This window comes from Canis lupus, chromosome 31 (genome assembly GCF_048164855.1).
Source record: "Canis lupus baileyi chromosome 31, mCanLup2.hap1, whole genome shotgun sequence".
Lineage (NCBI taxonomy): Eukaryota > Metazoa > Chordata > Mammalia > Carnivora > Canidae > Canis > Canis lupus.
The window spans coordinates 5162541-5189447 of record NC_132868.1 but is presented as its reverse complement, the minus strand read 5'-3'; the positions used below and the strand labels follow the sequence as shown (position 1 = coordinate 5189447).

At 43.1% G+C, this 26907-nt stretch overlaps 1 long non-coding RNA gene and 1 other non-coding gene across 2 annotated transcripts; one reads left to right on the top strand and one right to left on the bottom strand.

Annotated features, from left to right (window-relative positions):
* Window positions 1–444: 444 nt before the first annotated feature.
* On the top strand, window positions 445–14598 carry LOC140621902 (uncharacterized). The gene is made up of 3 exons (XR_012021633.1): window positions 445–5404; window positions 12520–12727; window positions 14084–14598. It is a non-coding gene; the product is annotated as an uncharacterized lncRNA (long non-coding RNA).
* Window positions 14599–24796: 10198 nt separating this feature from the next.
* LOC140622488 (U6 spliceosomal RNA) lies at window positions 24797–24903 on the bottom strand. The gene has a single exon (XR_012022247.1). It is a non-coding gene; the product is annotated as a U6 spliceosomal RNA (small nuclear RNA).
* Between the last annotated feature and the right edge of the window lie 2004 nt (window positions 24904–26907).

Sequence of the window (26907 nt, the reverse complement as noted above, 5' to 3'; positions counted from 1 at the left end):
TCTTCTCAGTGAAGTGATTTAACAAAATTGATTAATTCTTTCATTTGGGCTGAAGTATCAGTATGTGACTTTGCAGGCCAGAGGAGACTGTAAATAATGATTTCAGCAGGCATCTTGGTTCTCACTAGGTTTGCAGAAAAGTCAGCTCTGTTCTTGCTCAATTTTTAGGAAAAGGTCTGAGCTTGTGAAGTAGTTGCAATTAATCCAGGAAAGAACAAATCTCAGGTTTGTCCTTCAGACTTGGAGGGATCCTCTGGAGCACCATTCAGAGCTTTATACTGATGTAAATTAATAAACTGCCTTTGGCCATGGAAAAGATAAAAGAAAATATACAAGCTTCAGTAAGTCTCTTGAGACTTACAACATGACTCTTCGTCTTCCTAACAAAGGACCACAGAGTGTTTTAGTAAAGAAAAGCTACTCTTAGGCTATTCCTTGCAGGGTCCATGGAAAAGGTGGAGGCTTGATGTGACATCAAGTCCACAAATAGCAGAGAATAACATGTTGGACTGGGCTTGGGTGGGTTTGGCCTATTCATTGCTTCTCCTAAGGATGTTATTCTCCCTTCCTCCCCTCTGTTCTCCCCTCCTCTCTTCTCTTTTATTCTTTTCAGAAAGAGACACCTAGTCTGAATATTTATTGGCACATCTGCAGGATGCAGCCGAGCTGGTGGGATTAAGGAGAGGGCACCAATGGCGTCAGGAGGCAGGCAAAGCAGAGAAGCTCTGGAAACCCCTAGACTCCCAGACGTTCTGTTCTGGATGCTGCCAGAGGATGAAATCGTGTGGTGATGCATTTTATGTGTTGACTTGGCGAGGCCACAGTGTTCAGATGTTTGCTCAAACATGATTCTAGATGTTTTTCTGAATGTGTTTTTTAGATGAGACTAACATTTAACTCGTAAAATCTGAGTAGAGCAGATTACCCTTCATGATGTAGATGGGCCTCATCCAACTATGGGAAGGCTTTAATGGAAAAAAGGTTGACCTTCCAGGAGGAAGAGAGAATTTTGCTGGCAGATTACCTTCAAACTCAAACTCTAACTCATTCCTGGGTCTCTGGCCTGCTGGCCCACCCAGCAGATTTTAGACTTGCCAGCCCCCATAATTACATGTCATATTCCTTAAAATAAATTTCTGTCTTACCTACTGTCTTTCTGTTTCCATTGGTATCTATCTATCTATCTATCTATCTATCTATCTATCTATCTATCATCTATCTATCATCTATCTAATTGTCCATCTATCATCTATCTATGGAGAGACAGAGAGACATACTATTGGTTCTATTTCTCTGGAGGACCTTGGCTAATAAACTCAGCTATAATTGTTTCATTCTCCATCTCCATTTGAGATCTGATTCAGAGAATATGAAACATCCTTAGGTCTCAAACTACTTTAATTCAGGTCTATGTTTTAAAAGACCTTTCTGGGTGTTGATAAATAAGGTGAAGGGGATAGAACATTTTCAGCCCAGCAAGCTAAATGAGGAGCCCTATTAATTGACTACTCAGACTGGAAAGACCTTAAGTAACATTAAGTTTGGCTGTGCCCTGTTATCTGTCATAAAATGTTACTGATCTTCTCTGACAGGTTTTTCTGGGATTTGCTGTCAAGAGATAGGGACACTCCTGTTATCCATTGTTTATTCATTGTGACTGTTGCCCTTTAATCCCATACCTTCTGTAACACCAAGAATTGCATCAGATTCTAAACCTACCCTTTGCTGAGAATAGTGTATTAACTACTATTAATGACTTAATAGTATGCAAAATGTAGTAATGCAAAATGACCTCACTGGCCTTGTATCAGTTTGACTCACCAATATAGAATATATATCTTACATAAATTCTCTTGCTTTTCAGAAGATTCTCAGACCTTGAGGTCTAGTGTTTCCTTCTTGCACACTTACAAATTGCACATAAAAAAAAAGTAGTGCTTCTAGTGGATCCTTTACACAGTGGGAAGTCTTGTTCCCCATCCCTTTCTCCTTCTACATCTGCCACCCCTTCCCTTATTCCACCTTGCTGTTTACTTCTGATACTAAAATATCTCTCATCACATCAGACCCAATGTTTACTACAGGCTCTCTCCATCCACTTCCCGAGGCTCTCTGCTTTTATCCCAGACTCCCTGGGGTTTATTTACAGCTTCTCCAACTTTCATTGCGATGGTGGGAGAACCGAGGGTTCCTTGAGACTCTAGGTAGCAAACTGGGTCTGTTGTAGTAGCTGAGAGATAGAAAGGAGCCCTGTCCTTATCATCTACTTATGTGGTGATCCTGGGAGACATATCCCTCCTGGAGTTCCTGTCCTGTTCCTAGCATTCCAGGGGTGTCAGGGCAGGAGGAGGGAGGCACAGTTGGCTACCAGGCTCTGAGGGTTGATTTAGAAATCTCAGGACTAAGAAGGGGTTTATTGATTTCATAGGATTTATTTCATTCAACAAATATTTTTGAGAGCCTACCCGAGGCCAGGCACTTTTCTAGAAATTGAAGATAAGGTCTCAGCTTTCTTAGAGCTTACATTTGTAGTCTATTGGAGACTGAAATGGTGCATAGTGATAAGCAACAGATGTTGGCTTCCAATATTCTCCTCTAAAACAGACTGAAATGCTGAACAATGCCTGTTTCTGAAGTTTTGCCATGTTAATATCCTTGGTTGTTTCTGAACAAATAGTTCATAGAGTTCCTTGGAACACATTTTAAAAGACAAAAATTCAGGTGTCATGTCATTCCTGGTTCTCTGTTCCTCTGCAGGTAAGATCCTTTAGGAAGAAACATGGGACGGGGAGAGAGTGTCTTGGTATGCCCTTTATCTCTTTCAGGCATTGCTTATGCCTTGGGAGCTAGGGCAGGTCTGGTGGTGGGAGTCCTTCACACTCTGGAGCAGGGATGGGCAAACTGTGGCCAACAGACCAACTCCAGCCCACCATTTGTTTTTGTAAATAAAGTTTTACTGAAACAAACTACCTGCATTCATCTGTGTATTGTCTATGGCTGTTTTCCTGCTACAGTGGCAGAGTTGAGTAGCTGCAACAGATATAGTCTGGTCTGCAAAGCCTAAATATTTATTATTTAGCCCTTTCAGAAAGCTGGCAGACTCTTTCTCTAGAGGAGTCGTTCCCCACCTGTGGTCCCCGTTCCAGAAGCATCTGCATCACCTAAAACCCTGTGAAGAAGCGCAAGTTCTCACCCCACCCTAAATCTACTCAATTGGAAACTTGGGTGGGGCCCAGCAACCTGTGCTTTCATGAGCCTTCCAGGGGATTCTGATTTGAGCTAAAGGTTGAGAATCACTGAACATATAATTTTCCCCTATAATGTTAGGGAAGCCCAGCAGTAGTTTTCAAATTCCTGATCTCTCTTTATTTTTTCATGCGATTGCTTAGAAAGTGAGCATTGCATGTTGAGATGCATTGGCTGAGGCATTTTAAGAGAAGTCATATCTAATGGCATTGATGATTAAGAGTGATATTCACTGCACAAAGGAGCATTAACTGATTTTATAACACTTGGGAGACCTAATATTTAGCTCATTGATTTATGAACATCACATCAATGTTCCTTTTAAAATTAAATCTCTTTAAATTAATTTTTCATCACTGTGAGGAGAGGATGCCATATAATTATACATAGCAGTGCATGGTGATGTCAAACAACTCTCCATACCGTCCCAGGGGGCCACGGATGAGTTGGACTTACAGACTGCTGTACAAGGCATAAGAAGGGTGTGCAGATGGCTGCCCTTCTTCCTGGAATACCTGGTGGTGCTGCTGACTCTTGCCCACTCTTGCCTTCCTCTGAGGAGGACAAAACTCTGAACCTGGGACACATCGAGTTTAGATGATTGGGATTTCTGAAATGCAGTGACAACAATGAAATAGAAGGTAAGCGCTGGGAGTGCTAAGCCCATTGGAATTTCTCCAGGAACTTGGATCAGTTATGGGAGAAAAAATTTCATCCAACTCCCTTGAATTATGGCTGGTCTGGCTCTGGCTTCCAGATGCTCAGACTTGAAAAATGGTCATGAGGAAGGCTCTTCTTCTACCTTCACTTCAGGTTCAGAAATTATTTTTATGAGCTTTTCCTTTCATTTTCATTATCTCTATCCTCCCAACAGATGGGATTTTCACGGTCAGCCCAATGTTCTTTTGTTGTGTCATTAAACAAAGGAAATGAATGGAAGTGCTATCCTAGGTGATTAGGTGGAAGTTCATCATAAGGATGGCAAAAGAAACATTTCAGTTCCTTTCAGGCCTTCCACTGTCACCCCATTGACTCAACAGTTGCACAGCTTCTAATATTCTAGATGACAGGAGAGTTCACAGGTCATATGTTCTCTACTTGGATAGTGACTGTCCCTATGGACTCAATATTATTTGCATATGTTTATGATGAAGCATTTTATACATGTGTCACCTAAATGCGTTTATCAGAAATAGTAACATGATAGTTCTACTGTATTTTTATTGATAATTTCTATTTTATTCTCGAATAGAATACAGGCTATTTCCTACTGCACAGTTGTCGAACTACAAGCTGTGAGTAAAATTTTGCCTGATGTCTGTTGTATAAATAAAGTTTTATTGGAACACAGCCATGCCTGTTTACTTACATATTGCCCAATATGCTTTGTGCTACGAAGGCAAGGTTGAGTAGTTGTGACAGAGGTCATAAGGCCTTCTAAGCCCAAAATATTTACTGTTTGATCCTTGCAGTAAATTTGTCAATCCTATAGAGTGCAGGAAAAAGAAGTCAAAGCAGAGAGATTTGCTGCTTTGTAAATATTTTGATAATGGAGCACTTTAGGATTTTCCGTTATTTATTTTTAAGACTTTATTTTGTATGTGTATAGAAACATGACATAGGTAGATCCTTCCAGGGAGCACCATCTTTCCTCTCTGTGATATGATGAAATGAGCTGTAAAGAACAGTTTACCAGTAGAATGTAGGAAGAAGGTATCCAAGGGGCTGTGTTGAAATTCTTCTTTGAGTCAGAATTGGGTCCCCATCCCCTCTTCCTTGCTATCATGTCCTCGTATAAGACACTTTCCTTGACTGTGGGCTGGATCTAATGACTGGCTTCTACTGGATGGAGTATGGTGGAAGTGAAGGATGTTGTTCCTGAGATTAAGTCATAAAAAAACCATGACTCCTGTCTCTCTTTCTTGCTTCCCTAGTTTAGTTACCTTGAGAAAGCCAGCCTGTGAAGCAGTCCTGTGAGGAGCTCCATGGGCAAAAGACTGGGCCCTGTCAACAACCACATGAGTGAACTGGAAGCTAATTTATGGCCCCCACCTCAGATGAGACCCAGCCCTGTCCAACAGTTTTTCTGTAACCTCCTGAGAGACTCTGAGCCTCAGACACTAAGCTGAGCCACCTTGGATTCCTACCCACAGAGTTGGTGAGATAATAAATGTTTTTTTCTTTAAGCCACTAAATTTGGAGGTAATTTGTTATGCAGCTATAGGTAACTATTATACAGGGGAAAAAAACCAGAGCTGAATTAGGGGATGATATAACTTTCAGGCTGATAAAACTTTTTCAGTCTGCTTTATTTAAGTTAAATGAAATTAGAAGATATTGGGGCACTTGAGTGGCTCAGTGGTTGAGCATCTGCCTCCAGCTCAGGGCATGATCCCGGGGTCCTGGGATCGAGCCCTGCATCAGACTCCCTGCAGGGAGCCTGCTTCTCCCTCTGCCTGTGTCTCTGCCTCTCTCCCTGTCTCTCATGAATAAATAACTAAAATCTCTAAAAAAAAAAAAAAAAAAGAAATTAGATGATATTACACAGAAGAAAAGATTCATGGCAGTCATACAGTTTTGAAGGGGGAAAACACTTTATTGATATTATAAAAATCTAATCTAGAAGCAGAAGAAAAGGGAAATCTTTTCCACATAGATGAGGGCAAGCAGTAAAGGAGAATAAGCCTGCATTCCAGCAGACCAGGTGCTGATGGCATCCAACCTCATCAGCTGGGGCAACCCTGTGGAGACAGGCCAGCTGGAGTCTCCATTAAGAGGTCTGGGGGGAGTGCCCTCCCCTCAGGTGGCCCTTCCAACTGACCATCTCCATATGGATCTTTTTTAATAGGGCAAATGAGAGTCTGAAGTTAACCTGTTTGCCTACGTGCAGTTTGGAGCGAGCTCCGTTTCTATGTTATCATGTCTTTCCATCTTTGCCTCTCCTCCCGGATTCCACCCTGAGATGCCAACCCAGCCTGGGGCCCGAGGGGATTGAGGTGAGATTTACAGCTCTTGGAGTCCAGACCAGAAGGGCCAAATCTGACCTGGAGATCAGCTAACGTCAATTAACCGGCTCCCAAGGTCACTTATGCAGTGCGAATCTCACAAACAACATTCTTTAGGCTGCCTGCATACATGCTGGTGGGGGTGGTGGGTCATGCAGGACACATCCCAGAAAAACCTCCAGCCGTACAGTACAACAGGTAAATTCGTGCTCTTTCCAAGAGTACTGTTATCTTACACGAGCTCAGATGTCCCCGCATATTAGCCTGTGTCCTCACATAGGTTAGCCTACAGCTCTGGGGCTGGGCTGGACGTGGCAGGTGGATCTCCACCTATTTTTTTTTTAAGATTTTATTTATTTATTCATAAGAGAAACAGAGAGAGAGAGAGAGAGAGAGAGAGAGAGGCAGAGACACAGGCAGAGGGAGAAGCAGGCTCCATGCAGGGAGCCAGACGTGGGCCTCGATCCAGGGTCTCCAGGATCAGGCCCTGGGCTGAAGGTGGTGCTAAACCACTGAGCCACCTGGGCTACCCTCCACCTATTTTTATGCACAGACCTGATACCATAGCTCATGTGGGAAAATGATATCAAGATATCAAATCTGGCCAATATTTACATAAAACCCAATGCCAGAAAATGCTCACTTTGTATTGAGCTGCTGGTTCTCTATAAATTGGACTATGGCATATCACAAGTATAAGTCTGGACTTGGTAAGAATCTGTACTTTGATCTATATGCGCGCTGTGGGGCAGCCCTGGTGCTCCGGAGCCCCCCAGAAGCCCCAGAGCTCTGGCGGGGGAGCCTTCGAGGAGAGCCCCCAGCTGCTCCTCTCGGCCTGCTGCCCTGGGGCCTCTGCAGCCGCTCGGGTGACAGCTGCTCCGGGGGTTGCTCGGAGGCTGTCAGCTGGAGTCATGAGGGCAGTGGGGGCAGGATGACTGCCGGGGCCACTTAGGTCTGGGTGGAAGCCAATTTGGGCAAAGGCAAATCAATTCGACTTGTATTCTTTACCTTTTCCCATTTACATTTGAGGACTCTTGAAAGGAGGATCCTTTCTGAATATGGACATATGCTTAGAACGACGCAGGCATGGATACACATCTGCGCATGCACATCTTTCCTTCTTATGTTTTGCTTCATGTGGATGGCAAACAGAGCTGAAGAATACTTTGAAGCTTGTCCAGCCAGAGGCTCTAAACAAGCATCCACTTGCTGCACCTTGGGGGCTGTTTTGCAAAATACAGATTTGAGGTCCTGGCTTGACTGAATTGAATCAGAGTATCTGGTTGGGGGGGGGGCCCAGGAGTCTGTACTTATTAGATGGTAATCCAGTCATGTCCACCCTTAAACCCCACGTTTGATGAGTGGGGACCTGTTTCAGTTTGCTGGGGCCCCATAACAAAGAACCACAGACTTAAACCATGGAAATTTATTGTCTCCCAGTTTTGGAGACAAGAAGTCCAAGATTAAGCTGTCAGCAGGGTCGGTCCCTTCTGTGGCTGGAAGGGAGAGTCTACTCCAGGCTGCTCTTCTTGGCAGGTCAAAGGCCATCTTCTCCCTGCGTCTCTGCATGCCCATCTTCCATTAATGTGTGTCCATGTCCAATAAGTTTTATTGGATTGGGGCCCACCCTTATGACCTTAGTTTAACTGGATTACTTCTGTAAAGACCCTGTCTCCAAATAAAGTCCTACCCTGAGATAGTGGAGGCTCCAACATGCCTTTTCAAGGAGACGCAACTTGACTCATAACAGCACCCCTTTACATAATAGATGACTATGTCGTAAGCACTCCAGGATGCTAAAATGATCAGAGCTAATGTTTTGGGGTACTTTACTGTCTGTGCTGTTTTATATGTACTATTTAATTTTAACCTTCACAGCAAACTTTGAAGACATTGTTATGTCTCTCAATTTGGAGACAATAAAACCGAGGCTTACAGAAACTAGCTACCTTGCTCAAGGCCTCACCACGAGTACATGGCAGAGGAGGAATGAGTCCAAACACCATGCTTTTTTCCTGCTATATAGTAGTTGTCAGACGTCTGTTGCACAAATCCCTTTGCTTTTAGCTAGTATTTGCTTCCCTATGCTCTTGGTCTAATTTCTTTGCCCGTTTTGGGGAGCTGAGTGACTGTGTTCTTCCTCTTTGTCAGAAGCTTGTAGGTTTCTAGAACCTTTTAAGTATTGCCTTTTTCCGGGTATACACCCTTGTTCTTTCCTGGGTGACACACCCTGAGTCCTCTGACCATGGTGGTTGTGTCTCCTTGGACCTCTTCAGTTTGCTGATGAGCACCTTCAAGAGTGTAGACTGGAACTGGGTTTGGACATAGTCCTGCTTCACACATTGGCTTATCATGCTCACAGTGAATGAAAATCTCCCAGCTACTTGTACACAGTGTCTCATCAAGCCGATAACACACTGGCTTGTCCTTTCTGTGAAGAGGGTCAGAATACTGGCTAAGCACATAGTGTAGGCCAGAACTCTGTGCCCATTTGGTGTTCACCTAAAGAGCATGTCTTTTTTCTTGTCGCTCTGCCCTTCATCTCCTTAGCGAGGCCCTCTTTTCCCCTGCCAGCCCTCCTCATCCCTGGTCTCCTCCACTTATCCAAATAAGAAGAGAGTGCCATCAATGGTTTATGGTCAGATGGAAAAATTGGGGTCAAGGGTACTAGGCCTAGGACTCTATATCCAGAAATGAAGACGATGCATTTTCCTGGAGCCTCTACAGTTCTCATTCCTGGGGCCCCCAAGCTGGCTCACTGATCAGGGGCTCCAACAGGCCATTGCATGGGGAGAGAGGAGCCCTGAGAGAGGCTTAGAGGCAGCCAGGGATGGGATCCGTAGCAGAACAAACACTGTGGTCCTAAGGGGCAAGAGGATCCTAGACTCTGGGAGGAGAGATGGCTCTTACCAGGTCCTTGTTTTCCTGAGGCTCGGTGAGAAGGGGCTGATGGTCACACTGAATACCCCAACTCTATTCATATTGAGCATGGAGCTCTAACTAAGGGGGAAAATCTTACAGGTTCTTCTCCTTCTTCCTTCCATTTCCTTCCTTCCTTCCTTCCTTCCTTCCTTCCTTCCTTCCTTCCTTCCTTCCTTCCTTCCTTCCTTCCTTCCATATTTTAGGCAAACAATCTCATTTGTGGAGTTGAAGGCCTTGGCCTCTTTATTTTATTTTATTTTATTTTTTTTTTTTTTTTTTTTTTTTTGGCCTTGGCCTCTTTAAACAGGCATTAGCAGACTGAACAACCTATCTCCTGGGCAGTGGCGTGAGGGTGTGGGTGCTGCTCAGAGCCCAGCCTCAGGTCCCTCTGAAATCTCACCCTGGGTTGGAGCAGTCCTCAAAAAACCTCCCAGCCTATTCCTGAGTGGCCCCTGGATGGGGGTCAGGATCACTTGTGGTCCATTGCTGCTGCTTCCAGGCTTTGGCACATGTGTCCCCAAGCTGGGCTAGGCAGCTGGGCTCCCTCTGCTGTGGCCTAGAACTAGAGTCCACTGTTTCCTTGAGTTCTGTCCTGTGAGCTGGCTGCTTCCTTGCTGGCTTTCCCCCATGGGCTCCCTCACTTTGTTGTCATCACAGAACCTGGAGCTCCCCTTACTAACCTTCCTTTAGCCTCTATTTTCCCCTCCCTCTGGGTAAAGATTTCCAGCTCTGCAGAGCTCATTTTCTGTGAACCTGTCCAACTTCTGTCCAAGCCTCTGCTGAGTTTCCCATCTACTCTGAGGCAGAGGTGCCAGGAGTCCATCACTCTTGCTGCTTTAGACTTTGGGCCAAAACTAAAACAGGAAGCAGGAAATGGGAGGCAGGAAGCAGGAAGTGGGAAACAGGCAGTGGGAAGCAGGAAATGGGAAGCAGAAAGTAGTTATTTGGTGCCACATCAGGTGTCCTTCTTCTGGGGTTCAGGAAACTTCAGCCGGCCCAGGGGCAAGGCGATTGGCAATGCAGAGAATCCTGCCCTTGGGGCTAACCTGTAGAAGATATCCAGGAAAATTATTGACCAGCGTGCTGATTTCAGCTACTAGGGAAATACAATGTGGGATAGGAAAAAAAAATACTGAGAGCTATTGTAGAAATAATTCCAGTAACTGTTATTTGAACCAACTACTTACCATCCATGCCTATTAGTCATGGGAAAGATAAACACTCACTCACATTTAAAAAAAATCTACTTAACTTGGAGGCAAGTTTTCTTCAATTATCAAGTCAATATGGCTCATATGTGTGCCACCTGCCTGGTGTGTTGCTTGGGTAACAAGGTCTGAAAAACATCTAGAGAGACATTGGCCTGTAATGAAGATGGAGTAGACACTCCAGACACTCCCCTGTGGACATTTTATCAAACAGGCTACCTTGTGTTTCTTCTTTTCTGTAGCTGACATATCATTGAAACATTGAGTGTGAGTAAAAATTTCCCATCATATGGAATTTCAAATGTCCTTTAAGATCTGTCTCTAAAGCATGCATTCTCAAAGGGGCAATATTGTACTCAAGAGAGCATAAAAATCATATTCCTTTATACATTGTTTATATAGCTTTTTATGTGTAAAGCATGGATATATATATAAGTCATACATAGATATACAGTGTGTCCTTAACATTAAAATTTCACTGGGGGAAATATATGGACAAAAATGTCTTAATATGACTTAAAAGGGGTACCTCAGTCAGTTAAATGTCTGCTTTTGGGTCAGGTTATGATCTCAGGGTCCTGGGATTGAGTCCCGCTGTGGGTTGCCTGCTCAGTGGGGAGTGTGCTTCTCCCTTGGCTTGTTCTCTCATTCTCTCTCTCTCTCTCTCTCCCTCTCAAAAAAAAAAAAAGTCTTAAAAGGCTCATTGGGGGTTTGGGAAAAAAAGGCTGAGAAACACTGCCCAAATGGGCGCTTTTAGTATACTTCTATTTTACAGTATTACCTTCTAATTAGTTTTTCAATGGAAATGTGGATTTTCATATCTTGGGCTTGCTTAAAGTCAGACAGATCTATTGAAAGTCTGTTACTGCTAGAAGGCAACATTCATCCATCTTAGCTATTGTACAGCGGCCCCCAGGAGAGTCTTCTAGCTGGGAAATCTGCCGTGCTATTATAAAATAATAAGGCTGCTTATTGTCCACAGCTCATGGAAGCAGTCTCATTATTATTTTATGGTCAAATCTCTGGTGATAACAGTACTGATAATTACAACGCCATATTTCATCAAAGCAAGACTCCATTGATTGTAAGATGTGCCATTAAAATTTGACACAATGCTAGGATGCTGTAGACTGCCAGATGAACTGAAGAAATGTTAAAATGTGGGGAAATGTGCATTTTAGGATCAACAAAAAGCAGAAATGATAGCTGACAACAACCTCCAAGTCTTTATTGCGTGCCTGGTTTATCTCACTAAACACTTTTAACGGGGTGATGCCTATTACATGCAATGATTCTTATTATTACCATCCCCATTTTTTAGATGAGGATGACTGAGATTCAGAGAGGTTAAGTAACTTGCCTAGGATCTCAGACTCTGAGATGTTAGAAGAAAGAGTCAACTCCGGGACCCTTATGCCTCAGCCTTCTAGTGAACACAAGGAAGCATCTTCCTCTACCTCTCTTCTCCCAGTTACCCCAAAGAACAGGTGCACCGCAGTTCACTCAACATATAAGTTTCTAGAGAGGGCACAAAATGGAATGCTCGTATCTTTCAAAGACACAAGGGGAATTTTATTTTTTAAAGAGGTGCTGTGGAAAGAATGCCTTAGTTATGTGGCCTCCCCACACCCTCCTACTTTGGTAGGAGGAGATTTATCGTGAAGCCAGGAGGACAAGGGTTTGGTCCTTACTCTTGCACACACCTGCAGTGATAATGTGGCTGAAGGTTCACCTTTCTGAGTCTCGGTGGCTAGGTAGGAGTCATGAAGCCTCATAAATCCAGGCTCTCATAGTCACACGGCTTCATTAATAAACTCCTGAGGATGAGATGTTAAACCCACACTCCTAATAGGTTTATAGCTTTCTGCTTGGGGTTGCTGTCAGGGGGAGGTGTTCTATTTTTATCTCTTTTGCCTTTGATCTGATTGCTATTCTGTAAAGGATCTTGGTCATCCGGAGTGTATTTAGTTCATTCGGCTGGGACACTTCCTTAATGGTATAGAGATAACCAATTGTACAGTTTATATTGGAATTGAGAATTTTGTCTCCCTCAAGAATATTATAATCTTAACTTATTGTTTGAGGCTCCATTGCTTTTGGATAAATACGAAAATGTGTTTTCTCTTTCTCTATTCCAGTGGGCAGTTTTTCAAATGGACTGTAACAGAAGCTTCTCTGTTTGCATTGGGAGTCATCTCAGGTTTGCATTCAGAAAACCTAATAAAAATGAGAGAGGCAAGCAACTGAGCTAAAGCAGAGGAATGGAAAGAAGTTGTTTGATGAGGATTTTGCAGAATAATGGCACAGAACTGTCCTTGCAGAAGGACTTGGCAGTTTCTCAGGAAGGTGGGTGTTTGTGTTTGCTCACTCCAGGTGGTCTTTCCCAAAGCTTCTGATGACCCTTCATTCCTCAAGCAAAACTACACACATAAGGTAGAGGATCCTTCCACACTGGCCTCACTTAGATTGGGGTATTTCCAGTAAGTTCTCCTTCTTTTCTGACTTCATGTGCTATAACACTGTTTGAAGTTATTTTAAACCAAACCTGAACAAACCAAACAAAAATTCTATTAAAAAAATGATGGCTGGGCAGCCCGGGTGGCTCAGCGGTTTAGTGCCACCTTCAGCCCGGGGCCTGATCCTGGAGACCCGGGATCGAGTCTCGTGTCGGGCTCCCTGCATGGAGCCTGCTTCTCCCTCTGCCTGTGTCTCTGCCTGTCTCTCTCTCTGTCTCTCATGAATACATAAATAAAAAATCTTTTAAAAAAATGATGGTTGCTGGAGGTTGCCCAGTAATATTTTTTCTGTCAGTTTCTGGACAGAAAAATGTCCTACATTTGTTAACTGTACATGTTGCCGAATGTCAGAAGGATATTTTATTTTCCCTTAATATTTCTCCATAATTTTAGTTCCTTTGAGGAAATATTGTCAATTGAACAAATAAACTTTGGCCTGTAGTTTGGAAATGTTTTGGTCCTGTTTCTTAGAATTTTTTTTAAAATTTTTATTTATTTATGATAGTCACACACACAGAGAGAGAGGCAGAGACACAGGCAGAGGGAGAAGCAGGCTCCATGCACCGGGAGCCCGATGTGGGACTTGATCCCGGGTCTCCAGGATCGTGCCCTGGGCCAAAGGCAGGCGTTAAACTGATGCGCCACCCAGGGATCCCGGTCCTGTTTCTTCTTGGGGTTTGGTGTCGTGGTCTTTGACTGGGAAGGAAAGCTGCTCCTATGATTCACACTGGTGCTTCCCTAGCAGCTGAATGGCTGATGGGGCTCACCAGAGCTGACCATGCTCCTGTCTCTTTCAACCTGGCTTTCAGCAATGCCATGTTGGTAGCTTGAAATGACCTCAGGAGAGTATTTATACCACAGAAATTGATAAATACTATAAACCAAGGTCTTTTCCCTGCCCTTTTCCCACCATGAGATCCCACTGTTAAATATTTATGCTCCTCCAGTCCCTATGGCTATTGAATCTTGGTGACAAACCCTAGAAGACATGTTATAAATGTTGGACAGAAAGTCACTGTCTGTGCCTACAAGAGACTCATTTTAGACCTAAAGACACCTGTAGATTGAAAGTGAGAGGATGGAGGACCATCTATCATACTAATAGATGTCAAAAGAAAGCCAGAATAGCCATACATATATCAGATGAACTAGATTTTATTTTATTTATTTATTTTTTTTGAACTAGATTTTAAACCAAAGACTGTAACAAGAGATGAAGAAGGACACTATATCATAATAAGACTTTCCAACAAGAAGATCTAACAATTGAAATATTTATGTACCTAACTTGGGAGCAGCCAAATATGTAAAACAATAACAAACATAAAGGAACTCATTGATAATAATTCAATAATAGTAGGGGACTTTAACACCCCACTCACAGCAATGGACAGATCATCTAAGCAGAAAATCAACAAAGAAACAATGGCTTTGAATGATACACTGGACCAGATGGACTACACAGATATATTCAGAACATTTCATCCTAAAGCAGCAGATTGCACACCCTTTTCAAGTGCACATGGGAAATTCTCCAGAATAAATCACATACTGAAATGAGATGAAAGTCACATCTCAATAAGTACAAAAAGATTGAGATCATACCATGCATATTTTCTAAGCACAATGCTATGAAACATGGAGTCAACCACAAGAAAAAATTTGTGAAGATCATACATGAGGTTAGAGAACATACTACTAAAGAACGAATAAGGAGTGGGCTGGGTGGCTTAGTCAGTTAAGCATCTGACTTCAGCTCAGGTCATGATCTCAGGATCCTGGGATCGAGTCCTGTGTTAGGCTCCCTCTTCAGCGGGGAGCCTGCTTCTCCTTCTCCCTCTGCCCCTCCTGCTTATGCTCTCTCTCTTGCTCTCAAATAAATAAAAAAATCTTAAAAAAAGAATGAATAGGTTGATCAGGAAATTTAAAAAAAAAGTAAAAAAAAAAAACAAATCATGGAAAAAAATGAAAATTAATCCAAAATGCTCAAACCTTTGGGATATAGCAAAAGTGGTCATAAGAGGGAAATTCATAGCAATACAGGCCTTACTCAAGAAGCAAGAAAAATCTCGAGTATACAACCTAACCTTAAATTTAAAGGAGCTAGAAAAGGAATAGCAAATGAAGCCTAGAGTCAATAGAAAAAGGGAAATAATAATGATTAGAGCAGAAATAAATAAAGGATACAGACACAAACAAACAAAAAACCCAGTAGAACAAATCAATAAAACTGGGATCTGGTTCTTTGAAAAAATTAATAAAATTAATAAATCCATAGCCATATTCATCAAAAAGAGAAAGGATCTAAATAAATAAGATCACAAACGAGAGAGAAGAGATCACAACCAACACCACAGAAATACAAATAATTATAAGAGAATATTATGAAAAATTGTATGCCAACAAATTGGGCAATCCGGAAGAAATGGATAAATTCCTAGAAACATATAAACTACCAAAACTGAAACAGGAAGAAATAGAAAATTTGAATAGCTGCATAATCAACAAAGAAGTTGAATCAGTAATAAGAAAATCTCTCAACAAACAAAAGTCCAGGGCCAGATGGCTTCCCAGGAGAATTCCACCAAACATTTAAAGAAGAGTTAATACCTATTTGTCTCAAAATGTTCCAAAAACATAGAAATGGAAGAAAAACTTCCAGACTCATTCTACAAGGCCAGCATTTACTTGATTCCAAAACCCAATAAAGACCCCACTAAAAAGGAGAATTACAGGCTAATATCCCTAATGAACATGGATGCAAAAATTCTCATCAAAATACTGGCAAATCGAATCCAACAGTACATTAAAAGAATCATTCACCACGATCTAGTGGGATTTATTCCTGGGCTGCAAGTGTAGTTTAATATTTGCAAATCAATCAGTGTGATACACCACATTAAAAAGAAAAGATAAGAACCATATGATCCTCTCAATAGATGCAGAAAAAACATTTGGCAAAGTATAGTACCCATTCTTGATAAAAACCCTCAACAAAGTAGAGATAGAGGGACCATCCCTCAACATCATGAAGGCCATATACAAAACACCCACAGCTGATATCATCCTCAATGAGAGCTTTTCCTCTCTGATCAGGAACAAGACAGGGATGTCTATTCTCATCATTACAATTTAACATGGTACTTGAAGTCCTAGCTTTAACAATCAGACAACAAAAAAAGAAACAAAAGGCATCCAAATTGGCAAGGAAGAAGTCAAACTTTCACTATTCACAGATAATGTGATACTCGGTGTAGAAAACCTGAAAGACTCCACCAAAAATTTGCTAGAACTGATACACAAATTCAATAAAGTCACAGGATACAAAATCAATGTAAGAAAGCTGTTGCATTTCTATGCACCAATATTTTAAGTAGCAGAAAGAAAAATCAAGGAATTGATCCCATTTACCATTGCACCAAAACCCATTAGATACCTAGGAATAAACCTAACCAGAGTTAAAAAAATCTAAACTCTGAAAACTGTAGAACACTGATGAAAGAAATTGAAGAGAACACAAGGAACTGGAAACACATTCCATGCTCATGGTTTGGAAGAACAAATATCGTTATAATATCTATACTACCTAAAGCTCATTTAATTCAATCCCTATCAAGATACCACCAGCATTTTTTACAGAACTAGGACAAACAATCCAAAAATTTGTATGGAAACACAAAAGATCCTGAATAGCCAAAGTGATCCTGAAAAAAGCAAAGCAAAGCTGGAGACATCACAATTCTGGACTTTAAGCTATATTACAAAGCTGTAGTCATCAAAACAGTATGGTACAGGCACAAAAACAGACACATAGATCAAGGGAACAGAATAGAGAACCCAGAAATAGACACACAACTATATGGACAACTTATCTTTGACAAAGCAAGAAAGAGTATCCAATGGGAAAAAGACAATCTCTTCAACAAATGTTGTTGGGAAAACTAGACAGCACATGCAGAAGAATGAAACTGGACTACTTTCTTACAACACACAAAAAATAATTCTAAATGGATGAAAGACTTAAATCTGAGACAGGAGTCCCTCAAAATCCTAGAGGAGAACACAGGCAGCAATCTGTTTGACCTTGGCTAGAGCAATTTCTTATTAGACATGTCAATGGGTGCAGGGGAAACAAAAACAAAAATAAATTATTGGGACCTCATCAAGATAAAATGCTTCTGCACAGCAAAGGAAACAACAAAATTAAAAGGCAACCTGTAGAATGGAGGGAGATACTTGAAAATGGCATATCTGATGAAGGATCAGTATCCAAAATCTATGAAGAAACTCAACACCCCAAACCCAAATAATCCAGTTAAGAAGTGGGCAGCAGAAATGAACAGCCATTTTTCTAAAGGAGACATCCAGATGGCTAACAGACACATGAAAGGATACTGAACATGACTCATCGTCAGGGAAATACAAATCAAAACCACAGTGAGATATCACCTCACACCTGTCAGAATGGCTAAAATTAACAACAGAAGAAACAACAGCTGTTGATGAGGATGTGGAGAAAGGGGAACCCTCTTGCACTGTTGGTGGGAATGCAAACTGGTGGAGCCGCTCTGGAAAACAGTGTGGAGATTCCTCAAAAACTTAAAAGTAGAGCTACCCTACAACTCAGTAATTGTAGTACTAGGTATTTACCCAAAGTTTACAAAAATACGGATTTGAAGGGTGTTTACACATCAGTGTGTCAATGTTTAATTACAGCAGCTTTATCAACAAGAGCTGAACTATGGAAAGAACCCAAGTGTCCATCGACTGATGAATGGATAAAGAAAATATGATATATATACAAAACAGAAGATTACTCATCAAAAGAATGAAATATTGCCATTTACAATGATGTGGATAGAGCTAGAGGGAATTACGCCAAGCGAAGTAAGTCAGTCAGAGAAAAACAAATACCATGTGATTTCACTCATATGTGGAATTTAAGAAACAAAAGAGATGAGCAGAGGGGGAGAAAGAGAGAGAGGCAAACCATAAAACAGACTCTTAACTATAGAGAACTCACTGAGGGTTGCTGGAAGGGGGTGGAGGAGGGATGGGCTAGATGAGGGATGCGGATTATGGAGGGCACCTGTTGTGATGAGCACTGGGTGTTATATGTAAGTGATGAATCACTGAAATCTACTCCTGAAACTAATATTACACTATATGTTAAATAACTGAAATTTAAATAAGAACTTGAAACAAAAAATTTTTTAGTTGTTACATAGATGGATATTACTTAAATTTAGTAGCTGTAGGCTTAGATTGACATATTTTGTTTTCTTCAGAAGTATTTTTGACAAAATGATACTAATTATAAATGAGTTATTATTTTATTTTATTTTTTAAAGGGTTTTATTTATTTATTCATGAGAGACACACACAGAGAGAGGCAGAGACACAGGCAGAGGGAGAAGCAGGCTCCATGCAGGAGCCTGACTTGAGACTCGATCCGCAGTTCCCAGGATCACATCCTGGGCTGAAGGCGGCGCCAAACCGCTGAGCCACCTGGGCTGCCCCTATTTTTTTTTTTTTTTTTAGAGGAAGAAAGTCACTGTCTAGGAACCTGGTCTGGAGTTTGCCAGCAGGTGAGTAAGCTGGCTACTCTTACTGCCACCATCTCTGCCATCACTCACCTGGAAGTTGTTGCTGTACCTGTGTGTGTGAGCCTGGGTGTGTGTGAGAACCTGTGTGTGTCCCTATGTGTGTGTTCATGTGATTAAGCCTGTGTGTATGTGTGTGTACACGTGCTCTAAAACTTGTGCAACCATACATGCACAAGAGCCCCCACTGGATGGGGCTGAGCATTGGTTAGCTGAGGCAAACAGCTGCTCAGGGCCGTGCATGGTTCTGTGGGAGTGAGGAACAGCTCTCTAGGAGAGTATGAGGATGGGGCCTCTCCTATCACATCCTTCCCCTTCTCTTGCTTACTGCTCCTTCCTGTCTGTTAGACTTAACATTCAGGAACTTTTAAAGAGGAAATTTTAAAGAGGAAAAGTTGCCCAATGGGGAGGCTGGTGTGGTAGGAGGGAGGAGGGAGTGCTAATGCCACCTGTTTGATGGGCAATGGGGGGAGTCTGTGGGCTGGCGGTATGTCAGAGCCTTGGGGCTTCTCTAGGACCTTCCAGCTGGTTCTTCTCTTCCTCCCTAGTGAAAACTAAGACTGGACCCAGGGACCTTTGTCCAGTTCTTGGTCATTGTGTAGCTACTGTTTAGGCTATTGGGCCTGAGTGACCACCCAGAGTGAGAGATGTGGGCAGGAGCCATGGCTTCCTCTTTGCGCTCTGAGGCTGGGTTCTCCAGCGCCTACATGGGCTTATGGATTGCCTCTTTGCTCTATAGTCTTTACAAATCATTGCTGCTTTAAGTAAATCTCACGGAGATTCTCTGGGGTAGGTCCCTCATATTCCCATTTCACTCTTGGGGAGACTGAGGTCCCGAGACATGAAGTAGTTGCCCCAAATATAACATCAGGCAAGTAGCAGAAGCAGAGGTGAAAGCCAAAGTTCCAGACTCTAAGTCACATTTCTATTTTGTCTGGGGGCCAGAAGCAGTTTTTGAGCCTATTTGCAGGTTTCTGTTAACTTAAATGTGATTCTCTCTTCAACCCATTTTGCATGTCAAGCATAACCATCAGAATCCCTCCTTCCCAGGCCAATGTGAGGATGTTGGTGCATAACCCATGACTCAGGGTCTGCTCCATGGTGGGACTTTTACCTTTATCTCCACTCCATGCCCTGACTTTGGCAGAAGAAGTCCCCCTATTTAGACTTGACAGGCAAAGTGGCAGGAGGGTGTTCATCCCTCCACCCAGCCCTTGTTCAAACCACTGGGGAGACTAAAGCCGAGAGGACGCAGAGATTTGCCCAACATAGAATGTGGACTGCAGGCTCCACCGGGTAAGCAAAGGCCCATCTTGCACCCTTTTCTCCACCTGAGGGTACAGAATGGGCTCTGCTAGGGGTGAAGGGTGGTGCATGAAGCCCCTTGAAAGATAACAGGAGATTATTGTTACAGAAGAAACACAAGGGAATGCCTGAGGAGAGATGCAAGAATGGCTCGGTGCATGGTGGGGCTGCAGAAGCCCACATAAAGGTGGGCGTCTGTGACATGACCCAAACACCAGTGACCACTGGCGGGGGTGGGGGAGGGCTCTTGTCCTCCCCAGAGGCCCTAGACTTCACAGAGCAATGGCAGGTGCTAGTGAGAGATTTTTACCTCTGAGGTCATGTCCTGCAGAAAGCAGATGCTCGGAATGTGTGGTGACAGACGAACAAAGCAAAGAAGGCGTGAGCGGCAATGCTGTTGACCGCTCGTCTGTCCGGCTCCCTTCATTGGCTTTTTCCCCCCAGAGCAGAGAATGCTTCTAATGACACTGACCCTAGCAATGATCAAATAAGGCCTTGGTTGTATTCCTTTTCTTAACTGGAATTGCTTGTTTGTCCGAGTGTGGCTGTCATTTGACTGCCTCTAGTAAAAGGGAATATGCTAAAATTTTATAAGTTTATGAATTTCATAAATTTTCAATTTTTAGCATTGAGAGATGTCCATTTTGGGTCCATCTGTTTACTGTTAATGGATTTCAGATTCAGTCTGATCTTTAGCATTCCATGAAAATTTTGACTATTGGTATTTAGATAATTACAAAAATACATTCAGAATAATGTATCTCAGATATTACATTTTTCTAATGGTTCATTATGGTTTTGAACAGAGGAATGTCAAGCCTTAAAATATTCTATAGCTCTGAGGGGCCTGGTTGGAAATAACGATGTTCTTTTGTGGAACACAAAGTATAGAAGAGAGATTCCTTTTCTCTTTACGTCCGTAGCAGTGTTCTTGTACAATACATCTCAGGTGTACATGACATCTGCTCTCTCCATCAGAGTTCTCAAAAGTGTGCTGAATAAAACTGGATGAGAAATTCAGAATATTCCTTACTTTTTGGTGTGGTAGGGATTATACACATCAGTGTGTGTAAAGCCATCTTCATATGGTGAGTCCGAACTCCTGGATATGGTGAGTGTTCTAAACCTCCCAGATGGCATTGTCCCAGGTGGCACTCATGGCTGTGACCTTGACCAAAGCCATTGGTCTGCTCTTTTTTTTTTTTTTTTTTTTTTTTTTTGGTGTGTGAACTGCTATCCTCTCTCATGCAAAAATATCCCCTTGACCTCATAGTCATCAACAAAGTCTCAAATGATGCTCCTCTAGTGGTCCTACTCAGTGTGCATTAGCAGGTCACAGGACCAGCCTGTAATTATTTTCCATATGGTAGAACTCAGAGAAACTTATACACGTTTTTTTCTCAGCCTCAAAATTCAACACATGGAATGGGCCTCAATTCTCTCCCCCTTACTTTTCCCCAAGCCCTTTGTTGAATGCCTTTGCTGCTCTGCTTATCAGGAGGTGACACGTATTCCCTGCCTCTAAGTGTGGGCCACCTTGTGACTTGCCTCAGCCCAAAGACACAGTGGATGTGACAGTGTGTCAGGGATCTTGTGCCCTTCTGCTCCCTCTCATGCTACTCTACTTTGCCATGAGGATGTGCCTAGGCTAGCCTGTTTGAGGATTGTCCTAGCCGAGGCCATCCCAGGGCAGCCCGTCCCCAGCCACCCTGCCCACTGATCACAGACTCATGAGCATGACAAGCCAAGAATACCCCAGCCCAGATCACTGGCACCACAGCTAACTCAGAAATGACAAATGGTTGCAGTTTTAAGGCACTGGACATCAGGGCATTTTGTTACTCACCACCAACTAATTGATACAATTTGAGCACAATAAGCATCTGGTAAATGTTGCTAATGTTTTCAGTTTTTATCAGCTCACCAAGTATAGTTCTGTTTGCTTTACTGTGAGGCCTCCTTCCAGTGTGACTCTCCTCTCAAGTCCCCGTTTACTGCCGCTCTCTGTGCCAAGCACAAGCTTCATAGACACCGAACATACCCTACTCCCTGCTTTTCATTTCCTTATGTAGCTTTCAAGAAAAAACAAACCAAAGAACTTCTTCCTCGTAGAAGAAAGATCAGACTCCATCACATTCCCGGAAACACATTACATTTACATAACAGATACAAGGAGAAAGGTGACTGCCTTCCAAACACTGGTGTTTGGCCTCAATTTGTCCTCCTCCTCTGTCCTAAAAGCAGGAGCATGAGCATCATCCTCATCCCCATGGCTGACTCAGGCAAGCCCCAAAGTGCCAAGCACAGAGAGAAGACTGAGTAAACACCCTTGGAACAGAGTTGAATTAGGCGAAGGGACACCCTGTCTAACTGGATTTGGATCCTACCTGTGCCAGCTCTCTGCCATTTGACCTTGGCCCAACCAGTCATCCTCTCCGAATGTGTTTCTCTTTTCATAAGCAGGGACTAATTCTGTGTGCTCTGCTTATCTCATACCTCATTGCAAGGATTAAATTAGATGGCATGTGTGGAAATGCTTTGTAAACTATTGAGAACTGTGTCGTGCGATGCAAGGCACTGTTATGATTGCTACTATTTCAGGTCCAGCAGGGAGCTTGGATCTGGGAAGAATGGCAGAAAGCCCAGGGTTGCAGGGTGGAGAGGCTGAATTGTTTCTTTATCAGCAGATAAAGTAGGAAAAGCATTGTGACTCATATCAGAAAAGAAGCCTGGCAAACACTAAGAACATAGTCTGGAGAAAACTGACGAGCCCACAGTTGGAATTCTGCACTGGGGTTTAGAAACATGAACACCAGGATGCCGAAAGCATTGGAAGGAGCCCAGGGAAAAGCAACTCGAGCCACTCCAGAACAGAAGGCCCAACTTGGGAGGGAGTCAGCATGAAATGTGTGTGCCTTGGCTACCAGGAATTTGTACTTGTTCTCCTAGGTTCTTCCAAAAGGAAGCTGTTTCAGGGATGTGTAACCTGCTCTGGCATGAGTGCTGGTGTACAGAGCCCTGCCCAGGGACCTCCAGACTCTGCTCCTAGTTTGGGTGAAGAAGCAGAGACGTGCCAGTTGAAGAGAAGCCAAAGGCTTCTACTTGGACCAAAAGGAGTCATACGGATTAGGGTACTTTTGGTAGCAAGCCACGGATAAGCTAACAACGAAATCAGCTGGGACTGAATTCACCCCACTTGATCTCCCTGCTACCCTCAGTGGCTTGGCTTGTCCTGTTAGTCTGGTTTCCCTCACAGTTCAAAGAAGGCTGCTACAATTCCAGGCATGCCACACAGATGGCAGCTCTGTCCTTTTTTTTTTTTTTTGAGCAGGGAATAATTTCCCAGATATTTCCCAGCAGATTCCCCCCTCTCATGACACTTGGCCATGACTGCATTTCCTTTCCAGACCTGAATCAGTCACCCACCAGTGGTATAAAATGGTAGTGACTGGCTTAGACCAATCAAGATTCAGACTGGAGAGAGTCTGGTTCTCAGAAGCACAGAGCCTTCCAACTCCTGAGCACAGTTGGGATTCTGATGGCCAGTAAGGAGTGGAAGAGCTGCTGGGGGCATCAGCCCAAATAGCTGCCTCCCTTTGGTCCATGTGAACCATGTGTGATCCATGACAGATAGGAGGCTGTTGGTGCCACGATGACAGCTAACATGTATCAAGCAGTTCCTCTGCCCTGCGAGGGTGCTAACAACTGTAGAGGTGTCATCTTATTCACTCCCCCCTTTTAATGAGCTTTTTTAGGGGAAGAGGGAGGGACCTTAAGTAACTGAATCTCCTTGGGAGAGCTCAAGATTAACCTTTCTTATATCATATTGCTCTCTCTAAATAACTATTTTGTTGTGGTTCTGGTGAATTTTAACGACTTCTGAAAGTTGACCTCACCTTTCATCACTATGATTTCCTCATTGGCTTGTTTTCCAGGATCGTGTCCTCAACACACATGCCTCAGTGTCAAGGAGAGAGTCCACTAACATGGAAAACCACCCCATAATGGGAAATCCTTTGAAGTTTTGCAATTATTATTTTTTATTTTTGTTTTTGATTTTTTGAATAGGCACATGTGATTTTTATAAAATCCAAGCAAAACAAAAGTATTGTTAAAGGTACATTTGCTTTCCATTCTAGTCTTTGCCCTAATTGTCTGTTACTATTTTATTCCCTTCTGTCCTCCTACCCTCCCTCCTTCCTCCCTCCTCCCTTTCTTTCCTCCCTTCCTTCCTTCCTTCCTTCCTTCCTTCCTTCCTTCCTTCCTTCCTTCCTTCCTTCCTTTCCTTCCTTCTTATTGATGAGCTGTTATATGCAAAGGTCCATGCCAGGTTCAAGCCTGCTCATGGAGATTCATGGGGTTATCTTTGTTTCCTCACTGTTCTCCCCAACATCAACCTTTGCAAAATGTCCACAAGTCCTACTCCCTGGGCCACTCATTGTTTCTCACTGACCCACTGTGCCAGATTCTAACAGCCTCCCATGCTCCATTGCCTTCTTGCTCTGTTCTGTCTCCATCCTCCTTCAGGGCATTTTTTATAGAGACAATGTCATGGGCCGAATTGTGCCCCACCTTCATTCACATGTTGAAGCCCTAACCCCTAACCTCAGAATGTGACTGTATTTGAAGATAAGCTCTTGAAAGAGGTAATTAAGTTAAAGTGAGGAATGTTGGGGTGTCCTTATGAGAAGAGTAGATTAGGACACAGAGAGATACACACAGGGAAGAGCATATGAAGAGACACAGGAAGAACACGGCTCTCTGGGGTTGGAGGACAGCCAAGGAGGGAGGCTTCAGGAGACACCAACTCTGCTCACAGCCTAATTGTCAGGCCTCCAGAACTGTGAGAAAAGTCTCTGTTATTTGAACCACCCAATTGGTGGTACTTTGCTACAGAAGTCCTAGAAAAACTAACACAGAACACATATAATCAGGTCCCTCATTTGGTCAAAACATTTTTAATGGCTCCTAGTTTCTTTTTTTTTTTTTTTTTAAATATGGAACGCTTCACGAATTTGCGTGTCATCCTTGCGCAGGGGCCATGCTAATCTTCTCTGTATCGTTCCAATTTTAGTATATGTGCTGCCGAAGCAAGCACTAGTTTCTTAACATAAAGGTAAAAGTCTTCTCTTGAGCCTTTAAGGGACCTTCTGACCAGCACTGACCTACCTTTGCTGTCTTCACTGCTTATCTACCCATCCTCCATGCTTTGCTCACACTGGATTGGTTTCCATGCAGTGGACATGGCCTGTGTTCCCCTACCCCTGGGCCTCTGCACAGGTTGTCCTTCCACGGAAAATATGTTTACATTCCCCACCCACGTCCCTCTCATTTCTAACTGTCGAAGTCCTCAAATCCGACCTGAATGCTCCTGGCAGGGCACTCTCACCCACCCTTGCATCACTTTGCAGAATTGTTGTGATAAGCATTGTATTCAGCCCCACATTTACTGAGGTGGTTTTTGATTTACCTCTGACTTGACCGTAGAATTCTTGAGCATAGGTTTTTCCATCTTGCTTATCTTTCAGTCTCCCATCTAGGATGCCTAGACAAGTAGCGTATTTTCACAAATCAGAGTGGAATTACAGTGACTGGCCAGATTACAAAATAGGATCATGATTAGGGTGCAAAAAGGAAAACAATGTCCATAAAAAGTAAGAAATAAAAAAGACAGACTAAAACGGTGTCAATTCTGGGATGACTCAGAGGACGATGTGAAATCCTGGCTGAGAGAAACCTGAACAGAAAAAGGACTGAATTTCTTCTCCTGATATTGCAGCTGTATTTTAAAATACCGACGACTTTAGAACTTTGGCTGAATATTCTGGAATGTTTCCTGAAAGGAAAACACTTGATCTCTCGAGACAACTCCCCAGTAGCTTTGCCTTGGAAAGCTGGCTGGACGGAGGAGCTTCTGAAGTCTTTTTACTCTGGAATTGACTTGCCGTTGAGATGCTTTGCTAAGGCGTGAGCAGCAGTATTCAGCAGGGAGCAGGCTTCCAAGAGCAAGCAGATGCCCTCAAAACCGTCTACTATGCAAACACGTGGAAACCATTTATAAATTGTAAGCGTGGGTTTGCCTGGACCTGCTGAAACACGATCAAAGGGAAAGTGATTTATATAATCTCCCCCTTCCTTCCCATGAGCTTTTAGGGCTCTACTTGAGTGAGGAATCCAATCAAAGGTTTAAAAAAAATAAGGAAAACAAAACACGAGAGTCCCACCTCTTGCTCCAAACACCTGCAAAATGAGAGAAAAATACTTTCTTCTCTTTGCAAGAGAAAACTCGGAGATGAAGCTTTTAGCTACATGGAATCTAGTGGGAAAATGGGTGGATTTTTCCCCCTAGTGAATCTTAAAGCAGTAAGGTTTCTTTCTTTCTTCTTTCTTTCTTTCTTTCTTTCTTTCTTTCTTTCTTTCTTTCTTTCTTTCTTTCTTTCTTTCTTTCTTTTTTTCTTCTTTTTCTTTCTTTTTTTTCTTTCTCCATCTGTCACATTAGTGAGGCTTGCTGATGAGGACTTGAGCAGCTTCTCTAATGAGCCCCAGGCATCCCCACCACAGCAGCACATTAAAATGCATTGAGAAGCTGAGTCAATGGGGAAGGAGCCATAGCTGCAGTGTGACAATTCAGTGGGGGATAAAATCTGCCAGTGTCCCTGGGGCTCTGCTTTGCAGCTCAGTGGAGAGAAGGGGGGACTCCGTGTCCCTGAACACGCCTGACAGTGTTGGATTTCTGGGTTGCCCCCGTGTCCCCGCTGTCAACACCATGAGGTTTCTGGGAGAAAGGAAGCCAAGCTGGAGACCAGGAGATGGGGGTGGAGTCAGGACCTGCCTTGGTGGTGTGAGGTCGCCCTGGGGGCCAGAAAGATCCCACCCACCCAGACACTCTTCTTCAGTTGCTAAGTGTCTAACGTCAGGCTCTCAGAAGCAGAACTTGAGACAGGGAACTCGTGCAAGGGGTTTATTGAAAAAGTGCTCTCAGGACAAGAGGGGCAGCTAGGTGAGGACATAGCTCCACTGGAGGCCAGCTTCCACTTGATCCCGTGGAAGGCTCTGAAGCATGCGTCATGCCATGCAGTTGGTTCCCTTTAAGACAGGAAGG